Source organism: Numida meleagris, chromosome 1 (assembly GCF_002078875.1).
Source record: "Numida meleagris isolate 19003 breed g44 Domestic line chromosome 1, NumMel1.0, whole genome shotgun sequence".
Classification (NCBI taxonomy): domain Eukaryota; kingdom Metazoa; phylum Chordata; class Aves; order Galliformes; family Numididae; genus Numida; species Numida meleagris.
Genome location: NC_034409.1, coordinates 170364742 through 170385577, shown reverse-complemented (window position 1 = coordinate 170385577; position 20836 = coordinate 170364742).

Sequence of the window (20836 nt, the reverse complement as noted above, 5' to 3'; positions counted from 1 at the left end):
CATTGTATCTTACACAAGTGTTACACTAAAACTTCTTTCTTTCTGTAGGAATTACATAAAATATTTAAAAAGATAAGCCTGAAAAAGCAGAAATTGTGATGAGTAGAAATAATGACTATTTTGATGGGGCAGCACAAGTCTCTACCCTTTGAAATACAAAATTAATTTTACTTACTGACTTGTGCCATATGCTAGAGGGATACTTGATGTCTATTGCTGTTAGTAGGCAGCAGAAAGGTGCTGAAGATGAGAAGTCCTGTTTTTTCAGGAAGAACACAGGATCATAGAAAGGATGGCTGGGAACATGGGTCTGCTGTTATCCTGCTGTAACACAGCTGAATTGATAAGTAGGACTCAAGTCATCCATATTAGAGATTCCCAGCTCGTTCCCAGCCCTAATGCAAGTGACAGCTCATCTCTCTGCATTTACTGAACCGCAAAGTGAGGCAATGATACCTGACTATCTTCTAGGGCTAGGAGATAGCGTCTTAATAAAAAGTTCCATGAAGTATTTTTCAATAAATAATAAGCAGTAAGGAGGCAGAAAATTTGAAGTTATCAGCTTGATCTTAGATAAATACAATATTCTTGAGAGGAAATTGAAAAATTGCTCTCTAATTTACCCTATCTGAATGGGATTCGAGAAGGCTACATGAGGGGATGGTTAACCTTGCCTTGTAGAAATAATCTGCTGCAGCTTTGCACAAATGAGTAACTTCCTACACTCATAATATATAAGGACAAGAAAGAGTTCTGCATCATTGGATCTAACCAATCTCCTAAGCCATTGCATTTCATGACCCATCCATGTATGAAAAGACGTTGTTTGACTAAAATATGTCTGTCAGAATAGTTAACTAGGCTGAATTTGAAAACACCAAAAAGTGGAGGATCTTGCTTGTTTCTTGGTTATCCATTGCAATGAGAAATAGTCCTTACTTTTAAAGATATATATAAGATATATATCTGTTTTTCTTTTATAGATAAGTCTATAATTTCTCATCAATATGTGTATAGCATCAGCTTCCAATATGTCTATTAACTCTTCTGACCATGCTTTCCTTCAATAGATTTTAAAACCCCTGAGTACCCAGACTTTTCTCCCTGTGAAGGTACTCAGACAAAGTGAGCATGTCAACAGTTATTCTGCTCTGTGACACATTAAATAGTCTGATCTTGCCAGGTTTCTCACTGTAAAACATTTTCTCTGGTCCTCAAATACCTTACAAAAATCCTACATTAAGTACATGTGTAGTTAGCTCTTTTTACTCTGCACTTGTGTGGCCCCATATGGAGTACTGTGTCCAGGCCTGTGGCCCTCAGTACAGGAAAGATGCTGAGCTGTTTGAGGAGGTCCAGAGGCTCTTGCACGCTATTAGAAAGGCTCTCAGTGCAAAAATACATTTTTTGAAAGTTTCCAGAATTGGCATTACTTAACTTGGCAAGCTGTAACGTTTAGAGTTGAAGCCTTTGCACAGAGACCACAAATTGTAGCTTGTAGTAATTGTCCTCTAAATGATGAAACACTTCCTTCTGATGATTAATGAAAATTATAGCAATACCAAAACTATAAATACTTCTCAGTCAAGACGAAAGCTTAATATCAGTACGAAAATGTCCTCTTACAAAGAATCACAAACAAGTAATGGAATATTTTCTTTTGACGAAGATGCAAAATATTCTAAGGCAGGAATGAGAGAACATTCCTGGCTAGTTAGATAACTTCAGTGTAGTAATCTACAGCTGACCTTGATCTCTTTGGGTTCCCATGGGGCAGCAGGGAAAGAGACACCTATGGAACATATTTAATGAGGTCTATTTTAGATAACTCTTTTAGGACAAAATTAATTACCCTTCAGAAATACCCAGGTAACAAGAAAATCCAGAAATACACATTTTCTTGTGTTTGGATTTGGGCCCACAAATCCTACCCTTGTTGCTTTCTTTTCCACAACATGCATGACACGAACTACACTATTCCCTTCCTTTTCCTCTAAATCTGCTCTAAAACAAACAACACAGTGTTTCTCTACATCATGTCAGTACTAGCTTGAAAGGATCTCTAGCTTGTAGATCCCTATGCCCTTGACTGTATTACTAGTAGATGGATTCAGTGATGTCAGGGAAAGACATAGTTGCTTTTCTGAGCTGCAGAACAGCTTTGGATCCTGGGGAACAAGTCACTTTCCCAGTGTCCAGATTCCTTTCTGCATTTGTTACCAGTCCAGACTCTTTGAATTAAACCCAGTAGATTCATGTCACAAAGACTATCTTCAACTTTTTGCATAAAAGCAAAAAGGCATTACTTTTGGAGTGACCTAGTACTTCTTACAAATCTCCATCATGGAAACATTTTTCAACAGTTAAATAATATTTTGAACACAATGTGTCCCAATGTGTGTTTTTGTTTTGGTTTGTTTGGGTTTTACTTTTGCAATATGGATCTTGGACCAGTGTTCATGTGCTAATCAGTGCCTGATGTAACATGTTAATAGTGACAACTGCGTTTTGTTTCAGAAGAGATAATAATTTAGAATTAACCTATGTTAATACAGTTCATTACGGCACCATGAGGATCAGACTATTTAGCACAGTTCAACCTAGAACTACAAGTGTAATGTAACTGTAAGTGTTAGCTCTAAGCAGGTAAGCATTCAGGCAAGACTATTTGCTCTATATGTTGTTCTTATATTGTCATTCTCCTGAATTGCTGGTGTAGGAAGTGTAATGCTTTCCCTGACATGGCAGTCTTGACAGAGCCAATGGCTTGATATAAATTGTTTTACTTGCGTGCTTTTCATGACTCTAAGAATTGGAAAAGATCACACAATTATCTCATTTATGCAGTAATATATTTCTAATCTGATTTTGTCTCCTCAGCTGATACCGTACCTGCCTCAAATCAAATTCAAATGGCTGAGGAAAGCATTTACATCTGAACTAACTGTATGTATTTCTCATACAGTTTCATTTTATATAGAGTCTAAACACTTCCAGGATGCAGTTCTGGTCATACGTAATTAATACCTAGAATGGTTAGAATATAGGATACCCTAAAAGTGACAGATGCTGACTGATAGCCCAACTTCTTGGTTTTTGATCACAGTTTATTGATGTAAAGGCCTACCAGTCCCTTCTGTTATTTAATAAGACAGAAAATATCTTAATCTACTTAGCATTTAAATAAGCTCCTCAACAATCATTAATGATTTCATAACAAATTCTAGTTAACCTCGCCTTGAGATTTTTTTTCTGTACATGACCATCCAATGTCTTAGAAAAATACCAGCCAGGTAGAACAACTGATGAAGTTCTTCAGGCAACACACAATTTGTGTAAAGTCTTCTTTTTCATTTACTAACATTCCGAGAAAATCTTCATACAACAGAAGTTGCTACATTGACCTTTTATACAGGCTGTGGAGAGAGGAAGCCATGACTCATCCACACCTAGTACTTTGATGTCATCTCTCACTGGTAAAACTGCTCTACTCAAAATCTCTTGCACCATCTGTTGCTTTTGATCTAGTTGCTCTCAGTGCTGTCATTAGCACTGTATTACGTATGGCAAGCTTATCCATTAACAAGCTGTCTTGTTGTTAGATAGATGTTATATGCCCCTTTGTCATTGTGGATGATGTGTAGTACTTGTCCAAATTCAACCCCAACTTTATGGTGCATGCACTTATTATCTGAATCTTACTTTACTGGCTCCCATGTGGCTTCAGAAATGCAGCTGGTCCTAACAGCAAAGTCACTCCTTATTACCGGTCTTTGCAAAGAGATTACTTCTGAAGAACTCAAACAAGCCTTGGTATGTAGCACTGTCTAACTGAAAAGTATGCGGTATCTGACTTGTCCACCTTGTCTATTTTCACTCTGTTATTGTCGTACTTCTCATTTCTGAAAAGATAACAGTAAGAAAACTAATGAAAATGAGCTTCTTCTTTCAGAACCTTTCTCCTGACAAGGGCAATATGGCAATGTCCATCTTGGTGTCCATCTTCTTTGCTGCAAGATTTTATATTTCTGTATAACCAGCATTTCCCTGCTTTTCTGTCCTTAGAAATACTTCTGGGATTTTTTTTCTGTCCAAGGATACATGCTGCTGTATGCATTAGATTTCTCAAACTTTTCCTAGAAATTTCTTCTCTGCCTGAGTCACTGCTTTCTTTCTTGGCAATTAATCTACATAGGTCACTCTGAAAGTAATGTCTCCTATTTATTTCCATGGAAACGACAACAAATCTAAAGAGCACAACAACACTATTTGATAGTGTTATTCTCAGCTACAAAACACTGTTTTTCAACATAGTCATCGCCATTAGCTATGCATTTTTGCAGATGATGAACAAGAGCCTGCACACCACGCTCATAAAAGTCTGCCCCACTGGAGGTGACAGCTGTGCATGGCTGTCTGCAATGTGGCTTGACTTTCATGTTGCTGTCACCACCACTGAAACAGACCACTCACTGCCTCACTCTGCTCACATCCACTGATTGGGCTCCACAAACATCCAGAAAGTGTCAATGAATGTCAGTGAATGCCATATTTTCTGCATGGAGGAATTTAGCGGCACACCATTGCTTCATATGCACTTCCATGTCAGATGCCATTCTGTCAGACTGCCCCTCTGCTGCCATCTGCCACACAGCAACAAAATGTAATGGAATATTGGTGGGAAGGTTCAACCTCTACTGCCACATCACCAACATCCGCCTCTGATGTCACAGGCCAAGATAATATAATAGGAGGCATTACTTTCAGAGCAGCTCTCATATTTCACTCTAAAGCTACTGTGACATTTTGGTGATCCATAAGTGCTTCATTCAAATATACCAGCTTCCTGAAGATTTCTGCCAATGTCAAGAACTGGAACATGCTGGCAGCTGGCAGCTTGCAGGACAGTAATGTGCATCCTGAAGTTGGTGAATTATGTATGTTCTCTTTCCTTTTTTTGGAAAAGTTTCCACTGGCTCATCCATTTTTAGAGTTTCATGTTTATAATGAGAGTTGCTTGTTTATGGTGAGATGCTCACCACTCCTCTCCCATACTGCCATCAGCACATAAATAAAATAATCAAGAAACAATAGAACAAATGCATAAGCAGAGCCAAAAACTGGCACAGAATTTTCTCATTCCTTTCAGTTCAGAAATGTTAGCGCTAAAAAAGAAGTCTCTCTCAAGCCACACAGACAGATATTCAACCAAGATTTTCCCAGGTCCCAGCTCTCCTCTGACCCAGGAAATCTCTATAGAGCCATCCCCCCAGATACGAACTCAGCACTGAAACAGCCCTTTGTGGGCCACGCAGTGATGGAAGAGTAACCTGAAGAAGCAGGAGGTGCTGCTGGGCTTTGAGTTGTAGCAGAGATCTTACTGAATGTCTCCTGTTAACATGAAGTGTCTCAGCAACTAAATTCTGAGAGCTTAGTTCTCAGACGAAAATTAGGACAGTCTTCTTCAGACAGGCCAAGTCTAAACTAAACTGCAACACTTCAGCCACATATTGCATTTGTCTTAGGAAGAAAGGCTATTCCCAGTGGAGATTTTTTTTTCATTGCTGGTGCCACGATGAAAATACACTTTATAAAATTGTTCTGCATACTAATGAAGCAACCACTCATTTTAAAGCCATGCAAACTTTATACTTAATGGAGGTCATAAATCTTCTAACTAGCCTTCCAAAGTGTCAGAGAATGTGTTTTATTTGGTCTTCTCTCTGTGGAATAGCAATATTGGTGATCTTCCAGTGGTGTCTAAGTCCATCTATCATTTCTTAATGAGGGAATATGAGAGGGTCAGTAATCAAATCATTTGTGTCTTCTGTTCACATGGGCAATATAATTATAATCTTGGAGGTCTTTCCACTTTTGTCTGCTCCACAAGAGATATTTCGTTTCTGTCTGACTCAAACCTCTCAGGGAATTCTTTCATGGCCATTTTGTTTTTCTGAGAAATTGCTGATCTTTTCTGAAGCACACCCATAAGCAGAATGAATCCCTTGAGCAGCTGCTGCCCATGAGCAGACATCATCCTGCCAAGCCTGCGTGCTTTTAGCTACCCTAGGACCCAGTCATCCCACCCTCCTGCTCCTTGGGGCTTCAAATATCTGCCAATTTACTCTCCAAATTGAGTCTGTAAACTGAAACTATTTATAAATATTTAGCTCATCATTTAAATTGAAACTCAAAGGGGAGTTCTTATTTTTCACCTAGATCATTGGTCCCATGAGTTGATATTGACACATGGGAGGGATTAGCTTGGAAGCAATAGAGATGGAGAGATGGAAAAAGGTATCTGTGAGGTCCAGTTCCTTGCCAAGCCTAGTATTTCGTGAAACCACATGCTCTGTAATGAACAAGTAGTTTCCATTTACTCTAGTTTGTGTCTCCTTGTACCTTTGTTGTAAGGTTTTGAGTTCCACATGTTTATGAGATGAGCAGAGGTAGCCAGAGTTATACTGCTTCAAAAGATAAAAGCTTTATTGCTCTGAAGAAATGTTTTATTCTCCAAGCAGACTCTATTGGCCTTGATTCAGTGAAAAAAAATCCAATAAAATAACTTCTGCAGCTGGTAATTTCTGTGGTACAAAGATCTTTCAAATCCTCACAAAGGCAACTGTGAAAAGTAATAAATCTTTAGGATAAATGTTGCAAATATTCTGATAGTGAAAGACAAATTCCCTAAAGATTAAGCAAATTAAGAAAGTATAATATCTTCAAGACCTGCCTTTGAAATAGTTATTTTGCCAGATGTGGAATTAATCCCCACAAACAAAATGTTTGTGTTTATTCTTTTGACTTTCTAAACAGAACTGTTCAAATTACATTTGCTCACTAAGGTAAAAAAAAATGGATATTATGTGCTCTCATCCCTTCTGTTTTATATGTACATGACACATATGTGCACAATGTGCTTCTGTTGTTGCTAATTTGCTAATTATATTTAAGATTAATAATTTTTTTAATAATTTAATTTCACTGATTATACTTTAGTATAAAGTATGGTATGCTTTTTACTCAGGATTTCTCTGCCAACAAAGCCTAATTCTTCCAGGTGTAATTGCCATTCACAATTATTCACTCAATAATTTATGCAAATAATTTTCAGGAGAAATTCATTCTTAAGAAGGTTCACTGAGCCCATTTGAATTCTGAGTTATGGTGTTTGGAAGCTTAATCATCCTGTATGTTTCTACCCTTGATGGCAGAAGCAATTGAATCAAACTTTTCATTTAGCATAAGTGCTCTTCTGAATCGGGATGCTTTGCATGTGTGATTTAGTACCTTTCCATGATGGAAGTAAATTGACTGCAACTCCTTCAATCAGGCATCTGGTGCAACCTGAAGCTTTTGAAGACTAAATTCTTGAATTCTGTAAGTGGTCCAAAACATGTTGTGTTGTTAATCAACCTGCATATAAACTCCTCACCAAAAGAGTGCTGAAAGGCAAACCAATGAGAGAAGTTAAAATCCATTAGTTTTAAAAATCAAAGGAATATTTGGAAGGGTTGTTTTGATCTGCTGTTGGTGATAACTAAGTAAAAATGTACTAATTAGCTCAAGAATATGTAACAGTGTATTATAAAGAAAAATCAGGAACAAACCACAAATTCTGCTGACATACTGTAAGTTGGACATCTTCTGGAAGAAATCCTTCTCTGTGTGTATTTATGTTTGTGTGTATGTATAAGCGTGCTGCCTTGAGATGACTATGCACCTGCAGCTGTATAAACAGAGCATTAAACGGTCTCGTCAGAGGCTGAGACCTCACTGAATCTGTAGGAGCCGCCTCTCTGGAGAATCTGCACTGAAGGGTGTGGAGGCCACCAGCATCTGCATGGCCACCAAAGTAAAATGGACACCAAAACTTCACCTGCCAGGTCAGTCCAGTCCTGCCTGGCAGGCCAAGGAGAGACGGTGTTTGTCACAGCCATGGTCCTTTCTCTAGTGCCCAGAAAAGACCAGATCAGGAAACCTTACATGCTGATGATAGGATCTGGTAGACATTGATGAATTAGTTAGTTGGATATATGTGGGCCTGCTGCACCACTGTGTCCCCAGGTCCAGCTGGCAGCAAGGCTGAGCATTTGTTCCTGGTAGGCACACGAAGAGGATGCATACATACACATACATATATAGCTGTCTGCACAGATCAGTACAGACCGAAGACTTCCATCACTCACACACCATCAATGGCACAGATGGCCCAGTCCTATTTCTTCTCTTCTGCCCATCAGGACTGAAGTTCTCTTATGGAACACATACACATGTATACGCATACCCAGTATGGATCCCTCCAGCAGCCAGTGCTAAACACTCATTCTATCCACTAGCTCCTCCATCCCTGAGTCTACCTGGAATTTGGACCTCTCTATGAGCCTCCAGGAGTAGTGACCCCCCATGAGCAGGGTGATGGGGCAGAGGCTCTCCCAAGACCATGTCCAGAGGCTGCTCAGCCTCCTCGGACACTGAAGACTGGCTGTGACTGTTGCTGCCTCATCACTGCCAAGTTATGAGGTTTCCACTGCTGCTGCTTCTCTGCTCCTTTACAACCACAGCAGTCAAAACCTAAGCATGACCCCACAGATCCATTACTGAGATGCTGAAGGCAGTAATTGGCAGTAAAACTGGCAGTCATATCCTTGTTTTATTTCCACATCCCAGCTGATATAATTTTTTCAATAAACCTTTCAAAACTGACTCACACTTACAGAAAATGAGCTAAATGTGACTTTGTCACTCAGCAGCAGCCGCCTGAGTGCTGCTGTGGGCAGAGCTGTCCCTCACTCACAGGGCAGAGCTGACAGAATTTAAGTTCACAATTAGCAATTATTTTCTTGTTCTGGTTCTTTGTCCTGTCAATAATATATAAAACTTTGCCCACTGGATATTTGTGAAAGAAATGAACAAAGAGGAAGAATTTAGATAATCATTAAAAACTGAAGAGACAATGATGGTAAGGCCCATGAGCAGAGAAGAGCTGATGCAGCAGTTGTCTTCCTACTAAGAAGCATTTTTCTGTTCAAAGAGCAGAGCTGGCTGCAGCCTTATCAACTGTCTGCTTATCAAGGAGCATGCTCAACAGTGTCAGATACACCAAACAAATCTGTTCTGTAGATGTCTATTCTCACTCCTGACAGCCGCAGCTTTGACTCAAGGCTGAATATGGCTTTTTGTGTTGTCATTCAAAGAACATCTCCAGGAAAAGCAGAAATGAACTAAACGAATGTGATGTCAGGGGAAAAATATATATTTTTAAGGACATTGTTTAGCAAACTAGAATCTTATATTTAAAAATAAATTCATCTTCATCAGCCTATGACTATTGCAAGGCAAATTTACATTGGAGCTCAGAGAGCTGGAGAAAACAGTGTAAGTGTGAGATCTCGGGATTCATTACTCTGATAGATTGCTCTGGCAGACGCATGTCTCCACTTGGGATTTCCCTGAGCTCAATAACCATTTCAGTAAATCTTTAATTTGCCAGTATGTACATGTGGCTGATGACTAATGTTACAGACTGCTGCAGGAGGAAGTCTTGAAATCATAGAATCATAGGATCATTAAGGTTGGAAAAGACCACTAAGATCATCTAGGCTAGCCATCAGACCATCCTCACCATGCCCACTAAACATGTCCCTCAGTGCCACATCTACACGTTTCTCTTAACACTTCCAGGGATGGTGACTCCATCATCTCCCTGGGCAGCCTGTTCCAATAAAATCCACCCTGATGTCCTATGAAGAAGCTAGGAAGGGCCTTTGAGAAAGGTTTACTGGACTTTTGCTCAGACATTACATTGTGTGCACCTGTACAGCTGTGCTATGAAGATTTGGTGGTTTCTAACCACCAAGTGTGAAGGGATTCTCAAGCCACGGCAAATGTCTTCTTAGAGGATCCTAGACACTAGAAGATTCCCACCAGAGCCCATTTGCAGTATACCAGCATTTTATACAGACTATCACATGGATGGTGTCTGGTAGGATAAAGTTGATCTGTATCTGCTGGGGACAGATTTCAACTTTCCGTCTCCAGAGAGTATCACAGCATTCTGTTTTTGTCATTTGCTTCCTCCTCCCCCTCTCCATTGTGAAGATACAGATTGAAACTCGTATTTTCTGACTGTATTGAAATAGAATGATTTTTTTTTCATTTAACTTGGAATCAGAAATCGTCTCAGAATTATTGAGATGTGAAAAGGTCAGGTTTTCACACCCAGTGAATCTGTAAGGTTTTAACTCTTTCATTGAGTCTTTCTGCCCTTGGAGGAAAGCTTTTAAAATCAGAGATGTGTAATTTCTGTGTATATATGTGTATATTTATGCACATATATATGTTTCTGAATTCTGCCTTCTGTTATCCTGCTGAAATATGGGTACCATCCAGTTCCATGCTCTCCTGTAGTGGTTTCCATCAAACAGCATACAGAATAACTGTGGCCTAAAGCTAGTGTGTTTGAGAACACTTGCCAACTCAATGCAGGACTTGAAGCAAAATCTGTGTCTGATGGATTTCTCACTGTACCCTGAAGTGTTTCTTTACCTCTTGTTCCCCACCTCTTAGGAGTTACAGACTCGAAATCCTTGCTCTCTAATTGCTGATACCGCACCTTCCCTCTCTGCTTCTCTTTGGTCTTTGAAACCAGCTGAGCTGTCATTCATCAGAAGCAAGCAAGGAACAGGAGGGCTGAGAACAGCCAGGTGATTCTCACTGCTCTGAAATCAAAAGGTGTTTTTCTGATTGAGAGACATTTTGGATACTGTGTAATTGCTTCTGAAAAACAGGTAGCTGCTGCTCCCGAATGCTTTGATGAGGAGAGCTGACCTGCTGGGTGCCTGCTGTCTGCTTGCTGGCTCACCGGCTCAGCTGAAGTGTTGCTCTTCTCTTCCCTTGGAAATCTGTGTTCTAATTTTCTGTATTAATAATTGTATGTGCATCCTGATACACATATCTAATCAATCCATAGAGAAACAGTCACTGACTGAAGCCATTTCTCCTTTTCCTTTGGCATCTCTGGGACACCAGCATCAATCAACAGGTCTAAACCTGAAACAAATAAATACTTGCTAACAAAAAGTGAAAGACTTTGTGCCTGCAAAGGAAATTTGCTACTCAATACCTTTATTCTTTGCTCTCAAAGTGAACATCTGGGCATCTCTCTGAGTCACACGCAGCTGCCCGTGGGTGTCCTATAAATACAGCATTAACACTCACTCAGAAAAGATCCTTCAGATATACTTGCTTGGTTTCTCATTCACTTTCATTTCATAAAAGAATGTAACATCTTTGAAATGAAATCTGAGTTTCTGATATCTGTAACCTGCAAAAGCTGAATATCTTATGTGAACTGCCATAAAGAAGCAGAGCACTGAATTATTCAGAAACCTGCTGAGAAGATATGGGACTTATCATAATACAGGTTAAATCTCTGTCCAGGTTACTACTCACTGAAAATTGTTTCTATTTGCCTTAGCAGCTGAAGTAGGGTGTGTTGGCATTCTCAATGCAGAGCCTTTGTCATCAGACTTCTATCATATGATATGTCTGTACAGCACTACTTATAGAGTCTTGTGATGCCCACTGCAATGGTGCAGGAATGGGGTCTTGTCAGGACTTGCTGGTGTATTTTATGCATTTTAAGTCCATTATGGATATCTACAAAGTACTTGTAAAATCAGAAATGTCTCTGGGTTTGCTTGCTGTACTGATATTTTCTAGAAGAAGCCATTTTGGTGTCATAGGAAAGAAACTGGAAGTCTGGACTCCAGCTCATGGTCTCCTTGGCTTCACAAGAGCGAAAGGGCTGGTGCCAATTATTAGTCAGTCTTCCAACTTGAGAATTTATATGTGGAAAGCTCTTACTCATTCCATGTAGCTGAGAAGTATGAAAATTTCCACTATTTTAAAGTGCAGAGTCTTGTGAAAACCATGGCCAGTGGCTGGACCTGGCAGGGCATTTCCTTTGGAGGCCTTCCAGGGTCTCATGATCTAGATCTATATAGCAAAGTGGAAGAGAGACAGGGAACAGAGCAGTGGTTCAAGGCCAAAGGGAATCAGCTGGCCCATGCCCATATGTCATGGGGCTCACCAGAGAGCAGAGAAGAGCTGGCTACATCCACCATATATTGCACTTCGGCATGAAGGTTTTCTCAGTCCTGTGCAATGCCCTATGGCTTTAATACATGATTTTATTCTTGTATACATTTTTTTCAATTTCTGACTACATTGTACTGTTGTTACAGGTCACAAAAATACTGTTTCTATAGCTTACAAATGCCGATGTGCTTTGCATATCTTGGCATGGGGCAGAAGGGCATATGGGAGTGCTTGAGTGTGCATAGGAAGGTAGGATAGCATTAGAGGACTGTTTGGGGCATACGGAGCCAAACCTGGTGCAGCCTCATCCATGATGTCTTTGAGGAGCTTGGTTACTCTTAATTTTACCTAGAATAGAACAGAGTGAAGTGACCCAAAACCCAGTAGGGAATGCATAATTAATTATAATTAATTAATTAATTAATAATAATAGTTAAGCAGTGTGGTCTGTCAGAGTCTAGTGTTCAAACCTGGTTCCCGGTTCATTCTCATTAGCAATGTGAATATAATTTCTCTCTCTAGATTTTCATGTCTTCTGAGAGCTCCCAGTGATCTACAGAGTTTATGGAGGTATCTATCACTCATGCTGCAGGGAGGCAACTGCCATGACAGAGAGAACCACAGCAGGAGATTTCCTTCTGCTCTCTTTATGGCAGGAACTGCACAACTCTGACCACTCAGGAGTACTCTGGCTCCCACGTGCCTTTTCCACTCTGTATTCGAGAGGTTTAGTTGCTCAGTAGGGTGGTGCATGATGCCTTACGGCACAACAGCTGTCTCCATCTCCAGTAACAATCCTTCCGTGCAGCCCTTCACAGGAAGAATCAATCTGCCTCCCTGTGCTTGATAAAGAAAGGGAGAGAGTATTTGTCATAGCTCTGCACTGCTTTGCCTCTAAGAGACCCAAAGACTTTGGACACATCTGCCTAAAGCAGGTTGTTAAACCCACTCTGAGACACCAAAATAAAAGATGTTGGGTTTGCAGGTATTCTGAGCATGGGAATCAGAAGAAGCAGTACCTCATCAGCAGTCCTGAAAATAAGGCCATTTCTAACGCAGTAACTAAACCCTTCTCTAGGCTTGCAGTATACAGGGAACAAAGCTGCAAATGTCAGGCTTCCTTCTGCATTTTGTTTTGCAGTAATATTTAGTAACATAGATGTGTTTTGTGCTGATTCAGAATCCCAGTAAAAAGTGTGCGTTGCTTGAGGAATGCAGTTGTTGCTTATGGCTGCTTATCCATGTGCATAGGAAGGCCTTCAGGACTTCTCTAGGAAAACTTCTTGGGTGCTTAAATCCACAGCAACCTCTATAAATGCAACTTGCTCAATTTAGAGATGCTCTCAGATGTCAAATCTTCCCCACCATGGCAGCTGCTTCTTCCAGTAAGCACTGCAAATCCAAAAGGCTCTAAAAGCATCTCAATAGTTACATTATTTCTTTTTGCACCTTAGCCCAATTAATGTACTTCAGCTTATTTTCTCATTTAACTGTCACGATTCTTTAAAGTGAGATACAGTGAGGGGAAGATAAGTAGGACATGCAGCCAAAATTTCACCTCTGCTTGTGCTTTGAATTTGCAGCCTGACAATAAGTGCTGGCATTACGAGTAAAGAAAGCAGAATGGAAATGAAATTTGAAGGCATTTTAATCATACAACCCGCTTCAGGCACAAGCTATGAAGAACAGATCTAGTTTATTTAGAACAGCTCTTGCCACAGTTTTCTGACAAAGCTTTTGTTCTTTGTGCTCTATTTTTACATCAGCATTCACCTTTTTGGTTGCCAGCACAAGTTTCAAGTAGTTGCTATGGCTGGTACTTCTAAAATAACTTTTTTTCTTAGCTTCTCTCCAGGGAAAGAAAGATCATTTTAAAGGCCAAAACTGTGAGATGAGAGTCTCAGTTTTAACCTACAGAAATACTGGGATATTTGGCATTCCGTCCATCGCAGGAAGGGTTATTGCAGACCAGCAGTAGAAATGAAAACAGGGAAGTTGGAGACTGCAGAGACATTGTGCTTGTAGTACAGGTATTGACTTTGGGTTGCTTCCTCTGAGCAGAAATTTAAAGAAAAGGCAAACAACATTTCCAAACAGTGCAGATTAAAAGTGGAGCAGAATTCTGAAGAGAATATATCTTTTTTTTTAATTATTATTGATGCTAAAATATGCTAAAATAATTTGTAAAATAATTTAATAAAAAGAAGGAAAAAAAAGAGTAAATAGAGTAAATAGCTTGAAGAGTTTTTTTAAACCGCTGGTTGTTGGGATGAATAAACATCATAGATTTTACTTGAAGTTTGGGCTTTAGAAGTTTAATTGTTGATAATATACTGCAGTGCTTTCTGTAGCAAGATTACTCTTGTCAAAATCTTGGGTCAAACAGAAGCAATAGACAGCGTCATGCCAAGTCTACATCTTGCAGGTAAAATTCCACTAGCAGAAGGTCAGGCAGCTCCTCCAGAATAGGCTAGGAAAAGACTCAATTATTCCATCAGGGATGGAATAATGCATCCAGCTGGGATACTAACGAGCCGATGTGCCATTGGAATAAAGATGAACTCTGTACCCTACACGCATTTTTAACAGATTGGATGCAATTCTGCTTTGGTTAATGTGATGTCTTGCTATCTTATTGCTGACAGTCTAAATTGGTGCAATCTGACAATCTCTATTTGTAAACTTAATTTTATTAGTAGTCATTTGCTGAGTATCAACTGAAAGACAACCCAAATTTCTAAACTCAAATATCTGTCAGTAATTCAAGTCAGAAAAATGCTGTGTGCTCCTGAAGGCAAGAGAAGCAATAGATGCTCAGACACTTGCAATTCAGACTCCCTGATCAGGAATTGAACTTTTGGGATGTGCTTCCAGACTTTTGGTTTACGTAATCAATGCTTTGCGAAGCCCCAGGAGGGGTCTGCCTTAACAAACTTAAAGTCTTAAAGGTGGCTACAATGGACTGCAAGAGCTTGATAGAAAATCATACTGTTACTTAAGTTGCATTCATGTTTCTGGGGACTTTTAAGTCTCTGTAATTGACCAGCTCCAGCACGTCTATGTCAGTCCTGCTTCAGTAACTTCAGGAGAGCTGCATTGGTTAATACCCATTGAGAGCCTGAATATATTTTCAAATAATGAATATTCTCGTTATAGGGAAGAAAATATGCTACTCTGCCTTGGAAAATTCTTCAGACATTTAGCAAAAAATCAGCTCTTCCAGATTTCTCTGAGAAATGCATACTGCTGTCAAAGGCCATGTCTCTTACACTGTCTGTTGGAAGTTAAACCTGGTATGAAGAGGAGTTTATCTAAAAGGACAGCAGAAATGTAGCTATTATTTGTATCCAAACTGCAAAACAGTCCTGCAAACTATGTGAGACAGATTGGAATCCAAACCCTAATCCTCGTTTTGCATCTGGCTCTAATGGACCAAATCAGAACTACAGACCCGTGCTGCTGAAGGAAAGAGGTGGCTGCTGAAGCCAGGTGGTGTTGGTCCATGTAAGATGGGGTTTGCAAGATGAAGGCAAGGCACTGGCACACAAGTGGCAGTCCAGAATCTTGATCTGACCCAGAATTTCTGTGTTCTTTAAAACTAATTTCAAATATTCAGATACTTGGAAGCCCCACGTTTGAAGCTGTCAGCATGGGACTTTGTTTTTCAATGGTCTGCTCCTTTCGCTACAGGAATGTTGCCACTGAAATGTCTTGTGACTTTAAGCAGTTTTAGCAAAAAAGTCTTTGGTTTACACATTTATAGAGTAATACTATGAAATAGACTTTTTTCCATCTTATTTTATTAATACTGCTGAACAAACATAACTGAATCTTTTATTTCCTTCTTTTACCCTGCACTGGCACTATGATCTTTAGCTACATCCTTCTGATGCACACAAATTATAAAAATTGTACACCTACAGACTGCATGCATTTAGTGTTCCTCTTGCATAGTGTACAAAAGGAAAGAAGGCCAAAATATTACGCTGGAGAGATTTAATGCACTGCTGTAAAAAAGCTTTCCTTGGTTTTCTGTGAGCTGGCGTGAATTAGCGTGGCTGAGACAAGAACAGCTCTTTGTCCACAGTATTGGTAGGTTATGTAATTTTCAAACAGAAGGGAAAGTGCAAACAAGTCTGTTTGTTATGGTTGCTGCAGACGGTGGGAATTGGCCAGCAATACTGGACTGCCACAAATGCGGGAGGTGTTGAGAGCTGGAAGGATAACAGATAGCAGTTTGGGGGAACAAATAGAAATGTAAAGAAAAACCAGAAACAGTGATAGCTAACCTATAGTTAATGCTCTGATTTTCTAGTGTATGCATCACCAAAAGCATTAATTTCACTCCATTTTCTTCCACTTATATCTCAAATACCCAGTTAAGTATAGGAATTCATCAAATCCCAACCAAATGCAATAACAACGCAACTTAACTTTGTAAATAAGTCTGGGATAGGAAAGGATGTATAATGGTAGAGCAGAAATTAAAAGGAAGTTATATTTTTAATTCTTTATTATTATTTAAGAGTACTATTAATTGTTTAATGAATGCTTCCCAAACACTGTAGCTATGTTATGATATAGACCGGATAATGGTTCTCTATAAATTTACAGTTAAGATATTGTTGGTTCAGTCTGAGCTCAAAGGAAGGATTGAAGTGGTGAATAAGGCTTTGAAGGAAACACTCTCCATGGATTTTTATCCTTTCAAATGCATAATGTTTCTTCCACTTGGGGATAATGTTATCTGCTCTCATGCTGTATGGGAAAAGGACTTGAGCTGGGAAACTTCAGAGAAGACAGAAGCACAGAGAAAATGATGCACTGAATTGGTGGACAGCTCCTAACTGCAAAAAATCTGTATTTTGTGGCTTGTAGGCATATAACTCACCATATTTGCTATATCTTTCATTCTCTGAAAGTACTAATAGTGGCCTTGGTATTGAAATACCTGTGAGCTTCATACGCTTCCATTTAATTAGCAGCAAAACTCCCTCCTGCAATTCAGGGAAATCACATTAGCTGTATTTCCAGCAGAGAACCAAAGTGCAAAGAGCTTAAGCAGGCTGTCAGAGATGGTACAGGCAGCCTGTCTGTGGTGGGGCAGGAAGTGAGCAGCACTGGGGTTGCACAGCAGCTCATTTCCCTCCCAGACCCCTGCTCTCCCCCCCAGCCCTGCAGCCCCCTCTGCATCCAGGACTAATTCACTGGTGGGAAGCTGGGTCAGCTTACCACAGCATGTAGAGTTACTGGAAGTAAGTTTATTGCTTCCTAATGGCTTGGGTTATTTATCCTTCAGCATTCCTGTGGGAGTAGGCATCCAGCGAGTTGAAACACCGCTGCTCCAGCTAAAGCTGAAGGTGAAAACCCAGCTTTGGCAGTGCACTCAGATTACACTTATGGAGATACAAAACCAGATCTCATCACAACATGCCCAATGTTTTTCTGAAAAGTGTGAAAAGCATTCAGTGATTTTCTCTTTTCCAGTCCACATTTAAAATTTAGCTTTTGATATCCTTGCTACTGGGCATTTAATAAGGAAGTCCACATGGTATGCCAGAAATCAGAGCTTCTGTAATATCCAGGTAGGCTCTACTAGGGTCTTTTGGTGAAAGATAACAGTCAAGGTCATCCAACATATTTACATCGTGAAATGCTATTACCTTGCACCATCTTATCCCTCTGTCTCCTCCTCATCCTTAAAAAAATAAAAATAGATAAAAAACTGTGTTAGCACAAGTGACTCTCAAACTGAGAATCTGAGCTCAGGAGGAGCAAGCCAAGGTTTTTGTACCTTTCATTTGCTTTTTCTAATATTACCTTCTGCTTTTGTTCCTGTTGCTGTTTATGTTTGCTGCTGATTGGTATAGATCTGTGTGTCCTGCTGGCCCTCCATAAAATCTGTTGTTATCACATGAAAAATATCATTGGCCAGATGACTGTTATACTTGTTCAACGTTTTGTAAAAACAGAAATGTTTCAGGGAAGGCCTTCCTCATCTGTTGGGTGTGGACAGCAGTCCATGGGGACAATCCTCCTACAAGGCACTGAGCAGAATTTGATTACGTCTGGTCAACCAATGCCTACTGAGACTCTGTGGAGGAAGCCTGAAGCCAGCAGCATGGCTCTGGTGTCTGGGATCTACCAAGCTGAGCTCTTCTGCTGCTAGAGGGACAGTCCAGTTGCTGCCAGGTTAAAGGCAGGACCTAAGGTATGGGTTTCTCTTTGAAACAGCTTGTCCTTCAGTGTGGTTGGATGGACTGCAGAGACTACTGTAGTGTCTGGAAACATTCATGCTTTGTGAAAACAGGACCTTCTTTTCCTCTTCTTCATCAACAGCTACACCTTACACAAAAGGGTAAATAACTATATAAGCACACTGCTCTCTGAGTTACTGAAAGGTGCAGAAAGACTTGAGCATGCCCTTCTCTTATGATTTTCCAAGCTGTGAGCCAGCTCTGGGAATTGAATAACCCCATCACATAAACCGCAAAGGAGAGGTCCTGTCTGTATCTATTGATGGGGACAAGCAATGACTGTCTGTGACCTTGCTCACGATACATTTAACAACCACTTCAATCACAGTCACTGTACTGCTTCCAATTCGATTCGTTACTTGAGCATGAATTTTTCAGGACTAATTACATCTAATCATGGGTGACTTGAGTATGTGAATTAACTAACGGTTCAGCAGCAAGGCTTGAGATGAATGAGAAATTGGTTGGCAAGGATAAAAAGCTGGATTTTAAGCTGAAAAGAGACAGAATGTAGAAAATCCCAAAGAGATACAGTGAAGCACAGACCGTTCGTGCAAGCTGTGAAATCCACAGGACCTACTTTCAATACATAAGGTAGTTACAAGGGGGAGGCTCTCCTTTGTTTCAAGCCAGTTGAGAGGACAGGATGCAAGGGGCCACACCACAAGGGAATTGCTTCACATCATGAGGAGGGAGCAAGATAAAGTGGATTTTGAAGAAGCAAATTTCAGTAGACTTGGGCAGCTGAGCAGTAAGGTCTCAGGGGAGGTAATCAAAATGATAATGGAATACATGTTTATTTCTTTACAGAGATACTCTAAAGTGCAGCCTGCCAACTGTCCCAGAGGGGAGGAGGAATGAGAAGTTTAGTAAGAGGTGAGCTTGGCTAATTACCAGGCTTCTCATTGATCCAGACTCAAGGGGGGCACACAGAAAGAAATGAGAAATGATTGCTGAGTGCAACTCTAAAACATGAACAGGGGGATCAGGAAAAGAAAGGCACAAAATGTGGTTCTTTCTATCTCTGGTCATAGCATAATTTCATGTTAGCTTCGGTAGGAACAGCAGTAATAAGCAGATAAACAGGAAATGTGTAATCCATTATCGGTAGAGGGGGAAAGCTATTAACTGATTATACTTAATGCTTTTTGCCTGCATCAGTGCTAAATGGCTTTTTTGCTTCCTTTAGTAAAAAGGTTAACTGCAATCAATTGACTAATCATTTCATAGCTGTGACAGAGGGCAAGATGCACCTTAGAACATCACAGTTGCAGCAAGCACAGAGCTATGGGGAGCTGGCTGAGAAGTGAGCTGCCTGGAGACTGCAAAAGGCAGGGATGGACAGTGCTGAGCCTGGGTGAGAGGGCAGGGGAGTGACAGGCAATTCCTGAAGAATTCCTGCAAAAAGATTATGCAACAAACAAGCTCTGTGGGAGCACTTAGAAGAAAGCCAGGTATTTGACTCTTACACGTTTGCTGAGATTCCTTAGGAACACATGTCCCACTCCAAAGAGCATTTGGCAGAAGATGAGTTGTGTTACAGTTTATAGTTGAATATGGGAATGAAATTGCATGATTTGGAAAAGGCAGGAAGGCAAACACCATCCCTATGCAGGAAGATAGCCTGCAAATGAGGTAGGGAATTGCCTGCTGCTCTCACCTATGAAAGGTTGGCTCTGGAGTTGTGACCAATGTTCAGTGCTGAAGAAAGCAAATAAAATGGCCAGGGAAAGTCAGGGGAGATATGGCCAGTAAGGAATAATCTTCTGGAGAAGAGGAGGCTTGGGGGAGACCTCACTGCTCTCTAGAACTGCCTGAAAGAGGACAGTGGTCGGGTGGGTGTCAGCCTCCTCTCCCAGGTAACTAGTGAAAGGATGAGAAGTAATGACCTAAATTTACACCAGGGGAGGTTTAGGTTGGATATAAGGAAACATTTATTCTCAGTAAGAATGGAGAGATATTGGAACAGGCTGCCCAGGGAGGTGGTGGAGTCACAGGAATGAGATGATGGTTGGACTCCATCTCATTGGTCTTTCCAAACCATAACAATTCTATGATTCTGTAATTCTAAACGAATAGGGATTGTTTAGCCTGCAGAGGGAAAGCTGGTGTGTAGGCATGAGACAGAGCACAGGTGACTGCCCAAAGGAGAGAACAAGATGTGTGGGGAAGGAGCTGTGGGCTTGCTGGGATGCTGGGATCTGTCAGGAGCTATTCACACTGGGAGACTCCTGCCTCTGAAGTGCTCTGCAGCTGTGTCCTCCAAGGCTCTGTGAGAACCAAGGACTGAAGGGCCTGGCGGACACACCAAATGGGTGCGCCTCATAGGCTGGGGAAGAAAAAACTGTTTGAAGAGCATGACTGCCTGATGGAAGGAGAGTGAGTTCTGTTTAATGACTGCTGTGAGAAGTGGAAGAGTCACACGGGTTTTTTAGCAAACCCCTTGGAAGTTTTGGTGGGTGTTGATGTAATTCAGG